This window comes from Pleurodeles waltl, chromosome 8 (genome assembly GCF_031143425.1).
Source record: "Pleurodeles waltl isolate 20211129_DDA chromosome 8, aPleWal1.hap1.20221129, whole genome shotgun sequence".
NCBI classification, from domain to species: Eukaryota; Metazoa; Chordata; class Amphibia; order Caudata; family Salamandridae; genus Pleurodeles; species Pleurodeles waltl.
In genome coordinates, this window is record NC_090447.1 from 746,953,139 (window position 1) to 746,970,883 (window position 17,745).

Below are 17,745 nucleotides of genomic sequence, written 5' to 3' on the forward strand. Positions count from 1 at the left end.
GACTCTTAATACGCGGGTGGAATACCACCAACACTGGCGGTCTTTTGTCACCTGCTACTGCGGAGGTCTTGCAAAAAGACTGCCAAACTCATAATGACCACCTATGTCTTTTTAGACCTTGACCTCTGGCATTTGGTAGAAGACTTTGAGATACTCACAAGGACAGACAGTGATTCTAATGGGCTGAGGCTTATAAAAAAGGGCCTCTTTTTGGGAAATACTGCAGCCTGGGAGGTAAGTCGGATACTCCTGTAACCCTTGGCAACAACAGGAAGTCGATTAAATGGTTTAAATTGAGCCTGGACGGGGAAAATCTAGCTAGTATTTACTCTGATTTTTATAATATTTTGATTCTGTTTTATGATTACACATGTGACAATTACCTATTAGCTGATCACCACACAGCCTTATCTGCTTCCCTGAAACAGCATTGTACCAAGGCTTATGATAGGAAAAAATCTTCTCCCGAACAGTCGCCCCAATGATACAATAAGGAATACATGAGGCTAAGGGACCACTTATTAAGGCTATTAAAGGAAGTGCCCAAGAGGAAATCCGGGCAGCTCAAACTAAATAGAAATGGAAAACCTCTAATTCCAGGCAGCAGTGGGTGGATGGTACCTGGTTAGAGCTTGTTGAGGCATCTAGGAATAATGACTCCAAGACCTTTGGTCGTATCTTAGCCCATGGCTGCCCTAGATCTAATAGCTCTGTGGAGTTGACAATTCAACATCAACGATGGATGGAACATTTTTCTAAAATATATGCTCTCCCGTCCTGGGTCAGATGCTGCAGGGTGATATAGCAGAGAGCAAGAATGTGTTACTATGATGAATGTGTTACATTTTTCATTTAAGGAAAGTACGCCCACTGGAAAAGCACCAGGGCCTGAAAACATTCCCAGGGATTTGTTCAGCTTGGAACCCTTAGTCTGGAGGTCTTATATAACTCTACTAATGAAATAGCAGCAGGAGGGGCAATCCCAGAATCATGGAATAACACAGAAATTATACCAGTTTACAAAAAGGGAGATAGGGGAATTCCAAATAATTATCAGCCAATAATCCTCATTGGCAACCTCCATAAAGTCTTCTGCTGCCAGAATTTAGCTAGGATACAGGATTGGATTGATGAAGCCTCAATCCATCCCCTTTGCAGGCGGGGGTTCGGGTAAAAGTGAGCACCATCTATCAAAACATTTGGTTTGATATCATAGTGACAAAATATCTGAGACTGACATGGGACCACCTTTATTCGGCTTTTGTAGACCTCAAGGGCGCCTTCGATTTAGATCCTAGGAAGTACCGGTGGTCCACTTAAGCTTTAATGGGTCTGGACAATCTTTTGTTGGACATACTTATAATACTCCACAATAACAACAACGTCCAAGTTAGAAGAGGGATGAGTGGAATCTTGACAGAACGCATTACAGTACAGCGAGGAGTGTTGCAAGGATGTTTTCTTTGCCAACACTCTTCTGACTACAATGATGTGGTTAAATCACTGAGTGAATGCACCCACGTCTCCCCAAGGTTAGCTGGATCCCATAACAGCACTCTACTTTTTGCAGACAACATTCTTTTGCTGTCTAGAACACCTGCTGGGCTGCAAAACCTAATAAACAAATTTACTGATTTTTGTGACTCTTGTGGCCTAAAGGTAAACACTTGTAAAACTAAAATCAGGATAATCAACCCACAACGATCCTGTAGACTCAATTTTACACTGAAAGAGAAATCACTGCAAATAGAAGACCAGTTCAACTAACTAGGAATTAGAATTGAGAAGAGTAGATCCTGTAAGTTACACACTGAAAGAAGCAAGCAGGTGCTGGTGCATTCTGCATCCACTATTATTAAGAGAGTTAAGGCAACCACACCTAAATCTATATGTTCAGCCATTTAGGCATATTGGGTAAAAGCCCAGGCTGCAGCACTCTATGGTGTTAAAGTTTAGGGGGGGGTGGAAATGTTAGAAGTTTAGCCATCAAAGAAAATTATTTTTTAAGATCTCTTCTTAATATGCCTTACAGTACTCCAATTCTACCCTTATTTTTTAATGCAAAGTTCAAAAGGGCTGGAGACCTAGTGGTGTTAAGACTTCTTCTGTACTGGGTCATGTTGTGGTCCACTGATGAGGTCCTTCACTAGAGGTTGGCAGTTGAGGACGTTCTGAGATTGAGTAAAATACATATACTCCCTTGGTTTATGTTTGTTAAGCACCATATTATTGATCTAGGTATGGGTAACTATTGGAAAAGTCCGAGCTTAATTAACCCTGAAGCTTAGGGTAGAGTTAAAAATGCTTTTTGGGAAAGGAATGTAATTGAATCACACTGTGAAGCTGAGCCGGGGAGCCTGGTGGAGTACTCCCTGAACCATAAGCCTTCTCCAGCAAAGGAGAAATACTTAGATGACATATATCCACCCATAGTCAGCACCTTATACATTAAATTTAGATTGGGAACATTACTAGGAAATCAACCCATCTCGAATGACAGTATTCAGGTTGTGCATCTATATCAGGAAGGATATTGATCATGTGCTATATTTTTGTCCTAAGAGTTATAGGCCGAGGCAGGCTTACCTTAAAACTCTGTATAACAATATAGGGGTCGGACATTTCAGGGAGGCCCTTAGGATCCTGCGCACGGACACCAGCTAAGTCATTGTCTTTGGGATTAGCTGCTATCTCCACTCTCTATGGCTACTTAGAAAAAAAGGGGAACGTTGTTCTAATTGTTACTGTTTTTCATTGTTGGTTTTATCCACCTAGTGCCTTACTTAGGGTGACTGCGAAAATGCTAACATGAGAATCCTTTTGACAGCTTTAATAAATGTAATTCAGTGTCTTTCTCCGTGTACTTCTGTTTTGTTTGTGTGTGTATATATACATATATATATATATATATATATATATATATATATATACTTATATAACTGCTTGGTGTATTTTATTGGCTGTGCCCGTAATAAACCTTACTAGATACTATATATATTGCTGGTAGGAAAAAGAGGCATGGAAAATTGAATAATAACACAACCTGAAACCAATACATGCAATTAGATACTCATTGTCAGTTCCAAAATGCAAGTGGAAATGAATCCATAGCTGTTCATTTAATATGCAAAAACTCCATGTGGTATCAATGGAAGCTAACTGTCTTATGAATTACCTTATGTTGGGTTGGCCCATGTCACTGCCTGTTTTACACCTTGAGAGTATTCCTGCAATCTCATAGAGTATTTCAAATTCCGGTAAGTATTCATACCAAGCACTGAGAAGTGACACCAGTGAGTGAAAGGGAGATGGACTACCACTGAAAGATACCCAAAGAATGAGCAGCCGTTAAGTAGAAACCATTTGCAACTTTTCAACTGGAAATTGCACCTGTCTAAGGAGGTATGGCCTAATTCCATTCAAGGGTCATGTCAGGTTCAAAGCCCCGCCAGCAAAACATTAATTATTAAATATTTTTTAAACTATTTTGTAAGTATATATATATTTTTTTAATTGTTCCTCATATTAATTTCTAAGTAGTATATTTACATATTTTAATTATATTATTATTTTATACTTGAATATCTATTAAATTAAATATAAATATAATACCATTTATAGTAAATTCTAAATACTTGCCAATTATCTGTTTTTGATGGTATTCTAGTCCAGATAATTTTGTTATCAATATTTTTGTTGTTTACTTACAAAGTATAAAACATGATTTTATAATTCTCAGTATTTTTTCGAGATATTTAGGCACTGCGGTATTTTTGTTTTCAATATTATTTATATAACAAGGGTGGCTGGTAAACATTTTTGGCTGACACTATTTCTTGTCCTTGTTGGTAAGTGAATTTTTAACACAAACTCCTTTTACCACGGTATTCTGAAAGCATATTTTGTAAGGTGATAATGTGTAACAAGAATGTCTGTGCAAATATGTTGTGTTGTATTTTCTTGTGGTGGTAATATTCTTTTGTGCGATTGTTTTTGCTGCGTTATTGCGTGGTGTTGTGTGTTGCATTTTTTTTGTGCTGCATTCTCATTTGCCTTTTTTTATGTCCTGCTATGATTTTGTTGTACTGTCATTTCGTTTTGTGTTACATTATTGTGTTGATTTCTGTTGTGCTCTGAAATTACTTTAAAGACATCAGCAATCAATGCAGACAAAAACAGGACATACCTGTAAAATTCCATCACAAATAACCTTTTAACTTCCTCTGTTTAAGGTTATAAAATACCACGGCTGCAGATGACAAATCATTTACATCAATCATTCCAAAACAGGCAGTGTAAATTAATACTTGCAGTGCTCACTTTAAGTGATATGGCCCAAGGAACAGCACTCGATCTTCAGATTCCTTTCCTAAGGACTGAACACCCTATAAACAACACTCCTGCCTTGCAGATGTGCTTACCACCACGTGGCGAATAGGCCCATTCACTGCCCTTTCTTTCCCTCCTGGCCCTCTCGAGCCCCAGATTCTCTCGTCAACTGAGCTGGATTCTGTCTGAGACCTAGATCCATGCCTACGGTGATCTGTTGTGGCCCACAGCCACCAAACAGAAAACGTTATCACATTTACAAGCTTTGGAAAACCCACCTGCTCCAATCCCCTTCCCACCTCGCTCTTATTACTCTCCTATTCTTAAACCTCCTTCTCCAAAAATGTTGCCTGAGCCCAGTATTTCAAGAATTATATTATGATTATTCTTAGGTCCACAACTGTGAAGTATGTTGAAACCCGTGCTATGGTAAATTTGCTATGCAGTAATTATAAGTACTAAAAATCTATACCATACTGTGTATTTAATTGATGTAATGAATATTTTGCCCTTCACAACAACCGAACCCTTCACAAAACGTGTTAAAGTAACAAGGGCATATTACCTCGGCCTCCACACAGCTACAGTCTACTATCAGATCCCTGTTATGCTCATAGTGCCCTGCAGAAGCCCCTTGGGAGTAATGTGTTCCAAACAGTTGTCTGGAGAACCAAAGTCCAATCCCCATTATCATTTGATTTCTGTTGCTTATTTGTGGCATGCATTCATGCATAGAACCAATGTGTTTTAATATTAGTCAATAAACCAAAATGTACGTATTTACAAGGAAAATAGATCAACTATATTTTTAAGTTCTGTATATATTTTATTGCTATGAGTATGTATGCACTATAAGCTTTGTACTAACCCACGGGTTGCTCGCTATGTTACTGTGTTATTTTGGTTAGGACTGAAAAATGTATGAAAAATGTATGAAAAAGTGGTATGATTACCACTGAAAAATGAAGAACTACATTTCTTAAATTATTCTTATACTTACCCACTGTTTGGATATTTATGTTGTGAAATACTGTTGTTGCTATGTGTCCAATTGCTAGTTCGGCTCCAGTGTTTCAGATTAGACATTTGTATGTATACTTAAATCATTTAAGAAGCTGAGAAAGTCCTCCTTAGGGACTTTGGCAGTGTATCCGCCATCACAAAGAGTCTGTGGGTGGAATGGGTGGCCTTCTTGAAACAAGTGCCCAGATCCTAATGAGTATATGATGTACCACACTTTGATGATGTGATATCATCAAACATGTCACTACAGGAGGATAATGTATACATGTACAGGGGAAAGAAGACTTTGATCAATGTAAGGCTTTATTGCTAATTCCGACAGAGGAATCCGACTTTAACACACCGTCATAGAAAATAATCCAACTATATCTATTACTATTTCTGAAATGAAATTTACTACACACTATGCAAGGGATTACCCTCAAGCGGGCCTGCAGCTCTTAACATCCCAGAGGATAAAATATGTCTCCCAATACACTTAATAGAACTTCTCCAATTGTCGAAATTGAACCATCAGTTTTTCTTTAAAAAAAATAAGAAACAAAAGATATTCAACCATTTCCCATGTGGACTCACACGTTACTTTGAAAGTTGCAATAAATCAAAAGGTCAAAAGAAAGATCACAATTACAAGATAGTAATTGCTGATATTAGCTATCTGTATTTTCACAATTCATAACAATGATTGTTGGTACTTTGCATCCCAAAAGCAAAGGTCTATACTTCACAATAGCAAGAGTGATGTACGGTTTTATTTTTGGATATGCCCCTTCATTGTCCCAACATTAACACACAAAGACCCTGAATATGGTTGCCACGATTCATTGAGATAATTACAAGCTGTGTCATAAAACCTGCACACGTAAAATACATTTCGGCAGGTAAAACCCATTAACATTTACTGGCACAAAAATGGCTGATAAAAATAGGACATGTGAATTTTGGTTTGACATGCACCAAAATCCGAATGTTAATGCACCATTTCTAGGGGAATCATTGTAATTGGGTGTTATTTATCCCACCTATATATTCAGATCCCAGCAGTGTTAGAATACATTGATTACAATACGTATTGCATTCTTTTCCGAGCCAATCGTAGTGGGGGCCTGACTGTCTGTCTTATTGAGGTCACCAATCAATTTCTCACAATCAGTGCAACAACCTCTACCCACCATTGACTAGTAGAGTCCCATTTAAACCTGAATGTATGGATAAGGAAACCACACCCACTCTTCTTCAGGGGCAGTAAGGAATTGATGACCACTTTAGGAGAAAGTAAGCAAGGCAAAAGTCTGGGCGTAGGAAGTGTAATGGCAGACCATCTTAGGGAAGCATAAAGGAAAGGAAAATTGAATAAATTAATAGACTCTTCTACCTACATATGTAAAAAAATAACTGGATCCTTGGGAAATGAAAAGCTGAGAATAAGGTTAGATATTTAAACTGGGAGTTGCCTGAAGTAAACTAGAGGAGACAAGAAATACTAGTGGGTCCTTCCACAGTTGTTACACTTGGGCCAGTATTTACTCTCTTGATAGCATGCTATGTGTGGTCACTGCTCTCTCTCAGTTAGACTAATCATGTTTCGTGCCTCTCAGTGGTTTCAGGGATCTTCAATGAGATATGACTCATTCCAGCAAAATAGACCATTCTTGAGAATACAGGTTTGGCAATGACTTATGAAAATGGAACTACAATTTTTCTGAAAGATACATATCCAGGCAAAGTATGAAATTGATTTTTTAAGCGAAAATATATTTATGGAAGCAGAAGAAAATAGTTGAGGGTGTATATTTGTTCATGTCCACATAAATAAATAGCCATGAATCTCAGATGAAAGGTGCAATTTCATGGTTAAGCGATAGAAGCGGGTTGCTAGAGGACTAATATGGATAAATATTGCCTTGTTCATGTCAGTAGAAACAGTGGTAATCTTAGAGCATAAAAAATATTTCTTTCAATCAGCAATAATGACGTACATGATGTATCACCAGTCGCGGGCTGACTTTTTATGCGTCTCGACTACAATAGTGACATGTCTCCTTTTACAAGAAAGGCCTGGTAGGAATTCTCCCAAAACCATCCTCTAATCATCAAAGGGCTAATGCCACACTTCCTGAAAACTGCAAAGGGGCTATTTCCAAGTCTGTTCCCTGGAACAATTAGCTCCCAAGAGAGGTGTTCGTCCATTTTTCTGGCCCATTGGCAAACCAAGATCACAAAATTCCCTGGGAAAAGCAGTTGTCAAGCCAACAAAACAAACAGAAGGCGTCTATAAAACCATTGCACAAAACCTTACCATAAAACCCTGCAGCCAAACACATTTTGAAAACAACTTGGTTCATTAAATACGTTTTATGGCTGTCAGAAAATGTTTATTTAAATCACTTGAGCACTAATAAATTGTTTGGCCTCTTTCTTTACTATGCCTCAGAAACTATTTCACAAATCTCTACATTCTGCTTTGTAAATAATCAATAAAAACACTTTCAAATATGAGGTTGCCAAATAAGCATATGTGCAATATATAATTCTACGAACTCTGTTTTGGTGATATAGTATTTGTGATCAGTAGCATAACGAAACTTGAGGGTCCCCCTGCACAGCACATGGATGGTTCCCCCCTTCCAGACTCACTCAGGAGCTCTAAGGCCAGGGTACAGTGCTGAGGGAGCCCCCTGGAGCTCAGGCCCCCCGCACTATAGGGGTTGCGGTGGCCTTTGTTATGCCACTGTTCGTGATTTATGGTTAATGACAATACTTTCAAAATAAACAAGACACAGTATTCTGAATTTTCTTCCACTGTGAGAAATGCATTTTTGGTAACCAAAAAAGATGCAGTTCCATGAGTGTTGGTTTTTGTTGTCTTAAGTTGCTCTGAACTATTTCTGGCTAACAGCTATGCAGATCTTACGATATACTCAAATTTGGACTGATCCCAAAATGTTGGTTAATCTTTAAATGGAGCTTGATATTTAAATTGAACTGTATCCTCAAATGCAGACTGATCCTCAAATTGTGATTTTTTCTCAAGTGTGGACTGACTCTCAAGTGCCAGGTAATCCTGGAATAGGGAGGTTTTATGTTTTACGAGAGGAGATGAGCCAGAAAACTTCTTACATCATTTTGAAGAACAGATAGCGAGGGATTTATTTTAGCCTGTGCTTAAACCCCAACTATTTCATATGATTCTTTTTGCACTGGCATTGCAGGATTACATCAAGCCAGTATTACTACTTTCATCTGGGTTGATGTCCAGAAACAGGGGTGTATGCCGAAGTTCGAACAAACAGGAAACTATGTGAGAGGAACTTTTTGACTTTGCTTTATTTTATAATTGAAGCATAATTATGAAGGCTATCAAAACTTACCAATAGTGCCACCTTAGAAAAGAAGTAAATACTTTTTTTTTACTGAAAATGAATGTGACCACCTTCTGAAATATTGTTGTCTTTCATCGGGATACATTAAAATGGTCCTCTTTGACTCTCTCAGGTGCAGTTGTTAATTGAATATATATATATATATATATATATATATATATATATATATATATATATATATATAACTAATGGGATCTTTCAGTTTGAAGGAATATGTGCTTGAAGGTGCTGATTTAGTGAGGGATTTATTTTAGCCTGTGCTTAAACCCCCAACTATTTCATATGATTCTTTTTGCACTGGCATTGCAGGATTACATCAAGTCAGTATTACTACGTTAATCTGGGTAGATGTCCAGAAACAGGGGTGTATGCCGAAGTACAATCAAACAGGAAACTATGTGAGAGGAACGTTTTGACTTTGCTTTATTTTATAATTTAAGCCTAATTAGGAAGGCTATCACAACTTACCAATGGTGCCACCTAAGGAAGAAGTAAATATTTTTTTTACTGAAAATGAATGTGACCACCTTCTGAAATATTCTTGTCTTTCATCGGGATACATTAAAATGGTCCTCTTTGACTCTCTCAGGTGCAGTTGTTAATTGATAATATATATATATATATATATATATATATATATATATATATATATATATATATATATATATAATGTGGTCTTTCAGTTTGAAGGAATATGTGCTTGAACGAGCTGATTTAGGGCCACGGCGGTGAAACGTGGATTTGCAGTAAAATAAAAAGGACTATGAAGTGGTAATTTAAGAAAATAAACGGATTTTAGTGACATTGAGCAAGGTTGTCCTCTCCAGAAGAGTGGATATCCAATGATCAATACATCTTAACTCAAACGCCCACCATGCCTTCAGGATGTAATTTGTAAATAATTCTAAGAGGCTGATGACTGAGATTAATGCTTACATTTGGACGTTCTGGTACATGCCCATTAAGGAATCAGCTGTTAGGACCTGCACCAAGTATTCCCCCACCACAATGACATAGTTTTAAAATGCTGAACCCATCTCCCAATGTATTCTATAACCAGAACGCAAACCAAGTGTCACTGTTAGCCTAAAGCAGCATACGTTTATTCTGATAGCTAAAATATATATATTCTACAGCAGTAATCCATATGTAGCTCAATTTATGGTGACATGTAGCCAAAATTACTTTGTAAATCCACTCTTTTCATTTTAAAAACCATTGCTTCTGAAAGCATCTTCAGAACACTTTGCTGTCAGGCCTTGAGAAATAGTCATTTTTAGAGGACAAGTCCTTATCTTGAAAATGGAGATCTGAATCTAAAGGCAAGTCTTTTCCGAGGTGCCTTTAGGGTGACTAGGAAAAACGAAAGGAACTAATGGCAGTGAGGCAGTTTGTGAAAAGAAGTTCCTAAGCTCTAGAAGATGAGCTAGGTGCACTCCAAGAAACCAGTAATACAGAAAATAGATTTCAACAAAGCCAAAACCCTCAGCAACAAGATTAGGGATTACACTCAACTCAATCATTCACATCACATAGTGAATAAGTGGTGACCAAATCACTCATTGACATTATCTTTGCTTTGACCTATACAGTCCATTTTGGCTAGGTTCACATTATACAAACACCATATACAATCCAACACATCCTACCATTAATCCACTCTGAAGCTCATATGGTGGCCATGGCACGGACACTGTACATCATTGTAAACTAGGTCAGGATGTTCTTGCTTGTTGAAATGCATCTCCAACCATTCGCTGCTATATTCACTCCTTTGTTCTCTGTTTTTTTTAAAGTTATGACAAGTAAATCATGTATTTACCTTCCAGAATCGTTATTATGGTGCACTGTTACCACAAACATTTTGCAGGTGCCAGCGCATGCAACTCTCAAACCTCAAAAAGACAACTAGGGGTAGCTGTGACTATCAACGGCAACAGAAAACTGTACAAGTATTTAGCCTTTGATATCTTCCCATTAGTATCTTCTTTGAAGGTTATCTGTGACATATTTGTGAAGCCTAAGTGGTATATGCCTGTGCTCTCATAATAGCAATAACATGTCTGCTTTCTTTCTATTTAGGGTCAGATCTCTCAGACAAATAGGTTTGCTTCACTTAGTTTTCTACATTCTATGTCTCCGTTTATGCCCTGCTAAGTGATTAAGGGCCATATGTACGAAAGGTTTTTCCCATAGACACAGAATGGGTAAAATCCTTTGGTTCATCTGGCCCTAAATCGCTTGCTCTTTTTATTAAAGTAGTATATTACAATTTGGACCTGTGAGGTGATGGGTAAATCAGCAACTACTTCTCCACTGAGATTAGTCAGTGTTTCCCTGAACATTATGAACGTTTTTGCTTTGTCGATGTAGACATATCTATTACCTCCCGCCCCTCCCTCGCCTTCCTTTAAACCAATGAGGCTTCCTGCCTCCCACTAGACCCTCCCTTCCCCTTTTAAACCCCCCCCCCACCCCTACCCCCTCCTGTTCTTTTTGTCTAGCTCACGCTAGACTTTCCCTTTTCACTTACCTTCACGGCGGGGCCTGGAGGTCGTCGTTGGATGCACTCCTCGGGAAGCGGAGCTCCGCGAGGTGTGCTTCGGCCGGGCGCGTCTTTTCTGAGCAGGCGGGGCTGCTCGTAGGACGCGTCCTGGGAGGCGGCTGACGGGGTCAGCCGGCTCTTGGTGGCTGGGGCGTTAAGTTCCGGTTTTATTTCGCCGCGGAGGGATGCCGAAGAGTGTTTTTTGGTTTCTGTGCGGGTAAGACGGGCGTTCTGCCCGCATTTTGACTGAAATTCTTGTTTTGACCTTTATATGGATTGGTTCTGGGATATTGTTCCTGGGCCCTGTATATTTGGAGGTGTTTTTTTAGGTTGGTGACAATGTGTTCTGTGGAGGAGATCATGCCTACAGATTCAGTTAATGGACGGAGGATTATTTATTTTTCCTCCTCAAGGGAGGGAGGTGCTGATGGCATTTCCACTCCTGGGAGCCCCCAGATTCAGGGTGGTGGTGCTGCGCCCATCATGTCCAGGGAGGAGGTGCAGGAGATGTTCGAGGGGGCTGTTTCCAGAGCTCTTCATGCGGGGATGGCCTGGCCTAGTGGGGCTAGGGCTACCCATTCTCCTGCAATTGCAGGGAAGTCCTCCTCAGAGAGTGAGGAAGGGGATGCTCCATCTACGTCCTCTGGGGGTGAATATGGCTCCGGGAAGGTGATGTGGGTTGTGATGGCACATGTACAGGACTATTTGGGGTTTCCTGTGTTTAGTCCTACCAACTCTGGCTCTCACTTATTTCCACAATATCAGACGCTGTCTGAATTTTCCATGCCTTTTCAGGGACCTGTGAAGGATATGGTGTTTCGAGAATGGAGGATGTGGATGTGGCTCAGGTTCCGCGGTTCATTCAGATACGTTATTTACTTGAGGGTGAGGAGGTATGGCCTCCCTCGGTCCTCCTGGATTCACGTTTGGCTACCCTGATTGGCAAAACAGCTGTCAATCCGGAGGTTTGTGTGCCTACTGATGCCACGGCCCGTAGGGTGGACTCAGGGCTTAAGAGGGCTTTTGCGGCTGAGAATCTGGCTCTGAGGGCAGGTATTTATTCTGCTTATGCGGCCCAGTCGTTGGTGCAGGACTTGGATGAACTGGCAGTGGCTGTTCAGGATGGGGCAGAGTGTTCGGAGCTCCTGGCTGGTATGGAGCAGCAGGCCAGGTTGTTGGCAGATGTGTCTTCAGATGTGGTCCGTGCTTTGGCTCTGGCGTCTGGTGCTTTGATTGGGGCCCGGAGGTCCCTCTGGTTCCGAGCCTGGAAGGCCGTCCCGGGGGGGTAGTCTGCCTGGCTGAGACTACCTTTTGAGGGTCATAGCTTGTTTGGGGTTCATTTACCTTCCATGCTTTACAAAGCTTTTAAGGAACGGAAGCATGCTTTGCCTTATAGGCAAGGAGCAATAGCTCAGCGGCTGTGTCATCTGCCTCTGGTGCTGGAAGCTCCCCAGGACAAGGGTTCGTATCCCGCCACGGCTGGTCAAAACACATGTTAGGAAGAAGCATTCCCGTTCTTCTCCTAGGATGGAGGCCAAATCTTTTTCTTTTAGGAAACGGCGTTTTCAGCCGTGTTTTTCCCCTAAGATGTCGGCGCCTTCGAACCGGGGTGGGTTCGAGGTGGGGTCCTGACAATCACTGTGGGCCTGGCGTAGGGCTGGTTGGGGGAAGGCTGAGCCCCTTTCTTTCGACTTGGAAGGAGAGTGTCAGCGAGCGTTGGGTGCTGGACATTGTGGCCAATGGTTACGTCTTCGATTTGTGGTGATGCCTCTAGATTCGGGGTACGTCCCGCTCCTCTGCCGGCTGGAGGGTAGTGGAGAAAGGCGTGGTTGGACGGTGTCCGGGACTTGCTGGTCAAGGGGCCGTGCCCGCGCCCCGCTGGAAGTAAGGAGTCTAGGCACTTATTCGGTCTTATCTCTAGTTCAGGAAGTATCTGGGGGGTTTCGACCTGTGCTCGATATGAGGGAGGTGGGAATGCTTGGATCAGGATGGTGCATTTCCGCATGCTGTCTATTTTGTCTGTTTTTCCCTTGGTCAGTCACGGGGACTTTCTGGTGTCACTGGTTCTGCAGGATGCCTACCTGCACGTGCCTGTGGCAAGGTCTTCGCGGAGGTTCCTGAGGTTTGCTGTGGATCGGGTGCACTATCAGTTTTGTGTACTGCCGTTCGGCCTCAAGTCTTCTCCTCAGATTTTTTACAACGGTGCTGGCCCCCCTGGTGGCTTTGCTACATTCAGAAGGGTGTTTACTCATCCATATCTGGACGACGTTTTGATCCATTCTACCTCGCAGGCCCTATTTCAGAGGCAGGTAGCCCAAGTTCTGGTGTCCGGCAGAACCACAGGTTTTCAATCAACGGGGGGCTATCGGTTTAGTCCCATCCCAGGATCTGGTTTTTCTAGGGTCTCAGTTTCGGACTCTTCTTGGCTTGGTGGCAGTGTCAGAGAAGAAGTTTGTGGTGCTCCGGTCCATGGTGTGGATGGTTGTGGTACAGACGGCCCTCCATGCTTTTCTATGGTTGCGGCTGCAAGGTCATTTGGTGGTTCTGCGGTGCTGGTTCGGACAACGTAGTGGCCAGGGCTTATGTCATCCTTCAAGGGGGGACCTGGTCAAGGGCTTTGTTCAGTCTGGCCAGAAAGATTTTTGTGTGGGCTCAGGAGTGGGTTTCTGCTCTCAGGGCTGCATACATTCGGGCATTGTGCGGGCAGATCTGCGGAGCGGGGTGTTACTTCCTCTCAACTTTTCTCCCTCCAGAGATCACTGTTTCTTCATCTGGTTCGGCTCTGGGGTCTTCCAGTGCTGGATGTGTTCGCGTCCGAGAAAAACGCGTAGCTCGGTCACTTCGGCTCCCGGTTTTCGGTGTCCCCAAGCCTGGGAGGTGGACGGGATGTCGTGTCCTTGGCCGAGGGGCCTTTTGTATGCGTTCCCGCCGTTTCAGCTACTCAGGCCTTTGCTGTTAAGGGTGCGGCTTCTGGGGGACAGGGTTATCCTGATTGCTCCCCATTGGCCTAGGGCGAATTGGTTCCCATTGCTGCGGCTGAGGGCATCCGGTCGGATGTGGCCTCTTCCTCTGTGTCCGTCACCCCTGGAGTTTCCCTGCCTCTGGTTGAGGTCTTGGGGGAGGTTACTCTTGACGGCCTGGAAGTGGCCCGCCGAGGTTTGACGGGTCTGGGGGTGCCAGTGGCTTTGAGTTCTACTTTACTGAGTTCCAGGCGGCGTTCCACTTTACTTTCTTAGGGTAGGCTGTGGAAGGTTTTTTTCTTCTTGATGCTTGAGGCATGTATTGGATCCTACGGGAACGTCTCTCTTTGATGTGATGCAGGTCTTGCAGGACGGTGCGCAGTTGAGGTTGTCAGGGGCGTCTCTGCTGGTACAGTGGGCGGCTATTCAGGCATTTAGAGGTCCGTGGCGCAGTCTTCCGGATAAGGGTCGTTTGTTGCCGGGATTTTTTCAGGGGCTTCTTCATTTGTTTCCTCGCCCTGTACGTTCTTTTCCTTCAGGGGATCTTTCTTTGGTATTGGATGTTTTAACAGATTAACCTTTTGAACCTCTGGGGGACTGTGTTTACGTCTTCTTTCCTTAAAGACCTTCTTTTTGGTGGCCATTGCTTCGGCTCGCCGTTTAGGAGAATTGGGGGCCTTGACCTGTTCCTTTCCTTTTTGGGAAGTTTTTCAGGATCGGGTGGTTCTGGTTCCGATACCTTCTTTTATCCCGAAAGTCAATTCTTCTTTTCATGCTCGCCAGGAGGTCATCCTTCCTTCCTTTTGTCCGAATCCCGCTTCGGTGGAGGTGGTTCGTTTGCATTCGTTGGATGTACGCAGGGCTTTGTTGGAGTGCCTGAGTGTGGTGGCTCCTTTCCGTAAGGGTGATTCGCTTTTTGTAAATTTTGGGCCGGCCCGTAGCGGAGATGCCTTCCACGGCTTCCTTGAGTCGGTGGGTGAGATCATTGATTCTGTTTGTTTTTTTCCTTGATAGGGGTTGTTCCTCCTCAAGGGGTTCAGGGTCGTTCTACCAGGGGTATGGCGGCTAGGGTGGCAGAGTCTCAGGGGTCTTCAGAGGTGGAAATTTGCAGGGCCGCCACTTGGGCCTCGCCTTTGGCGTTTGTTCGGCATTTTGGCCGGTCGGACTTTGGAGTCGGTATTGGTTCACCGGGTCTTATCCTCTATGAAGTCTTAGGGGTGGGGTTTTGGTGGCCTTTGTGCATGATATTGAACTTCTTGCAACTCAGTGTCCGTCTCCTGTGTGTTTCTTGCTATGTCTCATTGGTTTAAAGGAAGGCGAGGGAGGGACGGGAGGTAATGCGTCCATTTTCTTGCGATAATGGCATTACTCCTAGTCCTACTCCCTCGCCTTCCTTTCCGTTCCCTCCCGCCCTCCCGGTACGGACTGTCTGAGTTGCTGCTTGGGCTTGGTTTTTGTACAGGAGGGGGTAGGGGTGGGGGAGGGTTTTAAAAGGGGAAGGGAGGGTCTAGTGGGAGGCAGGAAGCCTCATTGGTTTAAAGGAAGGCGAGGGAGTAGGACTAGGAGTAATGCCATTATCGCAAGAAAATGGACGCATGAGGCTCTAGCCTAAAACAAGTGTTGACACAGCCAAAAGGTCTCTTCTACATGAGATCTATTGACCTTATCAGTGTTTGTTTTTTTTAAGCTATGTTGCGCAGCAGCCATGCTGCTGTGCAACATAGTTGAAATTAAAGAAAAAAGAGCTTGATGTGGCCAGCAATGACCGCATCATAGCACTTTAATTTTCTTTACTTTCAGCCACATTGCACAGCAACATGGCCGTTGCTGTGCAGCATTGCCAAAAATTAGGAAAAAAGCTCCTTAACACGGCCAGTGCTGGCCCACCATTTTAGACAGGAAGGGGGGAAGAAACAAGGACATGGGATTGGGAGGCAGGGATGGGAGCAAAGAACAAGGGTTCGGGAGGGCATGAGACTGACAGAGGCAAACAAAAATGATGTGGGAGGTGGGAGGGGCAGGGGCAAGACAGAAGGATGCTGGAGGTGGCTGAGCAGGACAGACATATCAAGCAATGAAGAAAAGTGGAAGGATGTGGGAAGGACAGGGACAAGCAATGACCAACCGGGGGCGACCAACAATGAAGTGGGAGGCGTCGGGAGGAACTGGTGCCAAAAGGATGCAGGAGAGAGAGAAGAATGTGGCAGGGATCAAGGAGAAGGGAGGGAAGGGAGCAACAAACAAGGGTGCGGAAGGGTGTGGAAGGGACATGGAGAGGTAGAGCGGGCCTCTAATTACATACACTCTTAAGGAATAATTAAAGTAACTCTGCCAGCGAGTAGCCAATGGAAGAACACTTCAGCAGACAGGAAGATGTATTGTGTCCATGCTTTAGGGAACAGGACACACAGAGAAAGAAAAGGGTAAAGCAGGAACTGCTGACCAATGGGAAGCAAGGAAATGAGAGTGATGTCAAAGCCATCCAAATGGTAAGTAATAGGTGGGGTTTAAGACCTTTTTAAAGCTTTACAAGAGCCTTGCAAGCCTAAGTCTAGAGGCCCTGACAATAGACTAGTGTCAAACCCTTTGTGAGTGTACTCAGGCAGAGCCTTTGTGATGTGCAAGTGTATTAGGTTACCGCTCCTCACCCTCATAGTCAGGGATGGCCCATCCTGCCAACACATGTTCCTTTGTCTCACTGTCTGGAACAAGATACAAGCAGAAAATAGTGCCTAAAAATAAAAAAAGTGAACTGTGGTTATCTAGGTATACCAGATCAAGATAAAGCCTCAAGCTCAGGCTGACTGCAATGGAGCATGGGCCAGATACCGGGACCAGGCAAGGCCCGCTGAACAAAATATCTTATACCCTGGTTGAGGAGCATTGTAACATCCTGTGTCGGGGATGCATCTCACAGTGGCGATTTGGAAGCAGAGCTGTGAGGAGATGCATCGCGCTGCTTCGGTTCTGCCCACAGAACCACAGCTGGGTTGGCAGAGCACCTTCAGGCCCACTTCTAAGGGTCCAAGACTGGTTTGGCACGACTTGAAGGGCAGAGCTCATGGAAAGTAGAGTCCAGGTGTTGGGTTAAAGGTGGTTGGAGCCATTTCCTGTCTCTGAGTCTCTGATCAGGAGGCCAGCCAAATAACCCTTGGAGTCACTCAGGTGGTCCTGTGATTAAGATGTGGGTCCAGTCTTTCTTACTCAGGGAGCAGGACAGCAGGGCAATAGAGTAGCAGTCCATCTGGCAGAGCAGCACAGCAGTCCGTCTGAGTCTTCTATAGATTCAAAGGAGTACTGCAGGGTTTGGTCTGAGTCTCCATTATTTATACTTGGTGCCCACTTTGAAGTAGGAGAAGGCTCTGGAAGTTTCCATCCCCAGAGGTATTTGGAATTTTCTACCTCCATGCCGCGGCCCAAGCTTGTCTGATGTCATAAAAGACTAGTGTCAAACCCTTTGTGAATGTTTTCACACAGAGCATTTGTGATGTGCAAGTATATTGGA